This window comes from Solanum dulcamara, chromosome 6, assembly GCF_947179165.1.
Source record: "Solanum dulcamara chromosome 6, daSolDulc1.2, whole genome shotgun sequence".
Lineage (NCBI taxonomy): Eukaryota > Viridiplantae > Streptophyta > Magnoliopsida > Solanales > Solanaceae > Solanum > Solanum dulcamara.
In genome coordinates this window covers 73,748,835-73,750,905 of record NC_077242.1, presented here as the reverse complement: position 1 = coordinate 73,750,905, position 2,071 = coordinate 73,748,835, and the positions used below count along the sequence as shown (strand labels likewise).

Sequence of the window (2,071 nt, the reverse complement as noted above, 5' to 3'; positions counted from 1 at the left end):
TAAGTTTTTGACGATTTTAACTCTTAAATTTTAGTTTCAAATCCCAAAAATCCTTGTTTCTTCCCTAATCCGAATTTAAGGAAAATTGTGATTTCCAACTCGTTTTGAGCTCTATTTTTATGGGTTTTTCAACCATGAGTTCCTTATTACCAATAGAATGAGATTGTTCAATAAATTTACAGATTTGACCCTTTTCGAAAATAGTTAATTTTTGGATCATTTTACCCCCGGTTCCGAAACCTATCAATATGGGTGTCATTGGACTCATTGTGACGTGTATGTTTCATTGTTGATAGTGGGTTGTCATTCCGAGCGCTGAATTCGAGAGTTACTTGTTCGGTGGAGGTATTCGAGTGCGGTTTCGGCAATTGAGGTAGGTTTGGCTATCTTTCTTTGAGATTGAGATGGGGTAATTAATCATTCATATGTTATAGACTTTGGGATGAGGTTGTAGTATGAGTTGAGAATGTTATATATATTATGATGTCTGTGTGGAGGCTTATTTATTAATGTGTTACCGTGACGGGGTTTATTTGTATTACATAGCCCGTGTGGGGGCCTTATTTGTTATCTTATTTGCTTTGAGAGCATGTGAATTATGATTTGCCTAAGAGAGAGGCTTGAGTATATTATTTGACTTGTGATGCCGCCTGAGAGATTGAGTTGGGGGTTTTGAGCATACTTGAGTATTGAAATATTATTGAGAAAGGGGTGAATATTTAAATGAAAGCGTGTTCTTCCCGTTACTATTTATTGAGGGTGAATATCATGTGTAGGTTAAGTTTTGAGAACTTTGAACATTATACCACATGTGAGTTGATTATTACTTCCATGCATATGTGTTTTGATGCATTCATCCTCATTCATCACATCATGAAACATGGGAAGTTGAGAAATATGGAAATTCTTTTTGAGAAAGAAAATGAAACACCTTTAAACCTTTGTATCTTGAGTCCCTGACCGAGGCAGTTTTCCGGTAGGGTAGTGGATGCATTGTGATCCCAACCTTTGTATCTTGAGTCCCTGACCGAGGTAGTTTTCCGGCAGGGTAGTGGATGCATTGTGATCCCTTGACCACGAGGAGGTGGCAAGGATAATGAGATATTGTGATTGAGGTATATGGTCTGCGAGACCCCCATGGGTCCTGCTTGGTAGCACAGCTCGGCAGGTGTATACGACAGGCTGTGCGACAGTCTTGATTCCACCGTACCACCACATCATTGCATCATCATATTGCATTGCATTGCATTGACATTTGTGCTGCTTGAATTATTTGATTAATTGTGATTATGAGTTGTTATTATACTTTATTCGTGCCACTATATATATAAACTGGCGGCACCGATGCCGAAGTGGGACTTTTCTATATGCAGGTGGAAGCGTTCCTTAGTTTATTTCATAGGTTTGATTAATTCCTTATACTCAGTCAGCTAAAACCTACTGAGTACATGTGAATTGTACTCACCCCTACTTCTGTGTCCCTTTTTGATGCAGATACTAGTCGGGGTACCCCACGTGGCAGTTAATATTCTAGCGGATTGTGTATTCTCAGATTAGTGGTGAGGTCCCAGAATTCGGATCGTCACTAGTCTATCTTTATTTTTCAGTCTTTTGTACCATTCAGAGACTTATGTTGTATCTTCAGATTCGAACCTTGTATTAGATGCTCTTTATACTTATGACACCAGGTTTTGGGATAATTTCTTCATTGTTTTTTTATTTATTTAAATCGTGGAATCACTTTCCCCTTTGGGAGTCTTGTATGAGTTTTATTTTTAGGGTTACACATCAGATTGAGTTTTGAGATGTGTGCCATCATGACCTCAGTTTTTGGGTCGTGACACATTCTTTATCATATTTTATTTTGGTCGTGTGTTCGGGTGAATATAGAGTCATAATCTATTCAGTATAATTTTATGAATGTGAAATGAAAAGTTTGAGGTATAAAAAGACCTTATTTCTATGATATAATTTTGTGAGATATAGAAAAATTATTTATGATAAATTTTTGGATTAAAAAAAATAATTTTAAAAACAAATTTGACAAAAATAAGAATAGAAGATATGATGA

General features: G+C 36.6%; 1 long non-coding RNA gene across 1 annotated transcript; it reads left to right on the top strand.

Moving 5' to 3' along the window:
- The first annotated feature begins 248 nt into the window (after window positions 1-248).
- Window positions 249-1,687, top strand: LOC129893056 (uncharacterized). Its single transcript, XR_008767377.1, has 2 exons — window positions 249-373; window positions 1,495-1,687. It is a non-coding gene; the product is annotated as an uncharacterized LOC129893056 (long non-coding RNA).
- The last annotated feature ends 384 nt before the right edge of the window (window positions 1,688-2,071 follow it).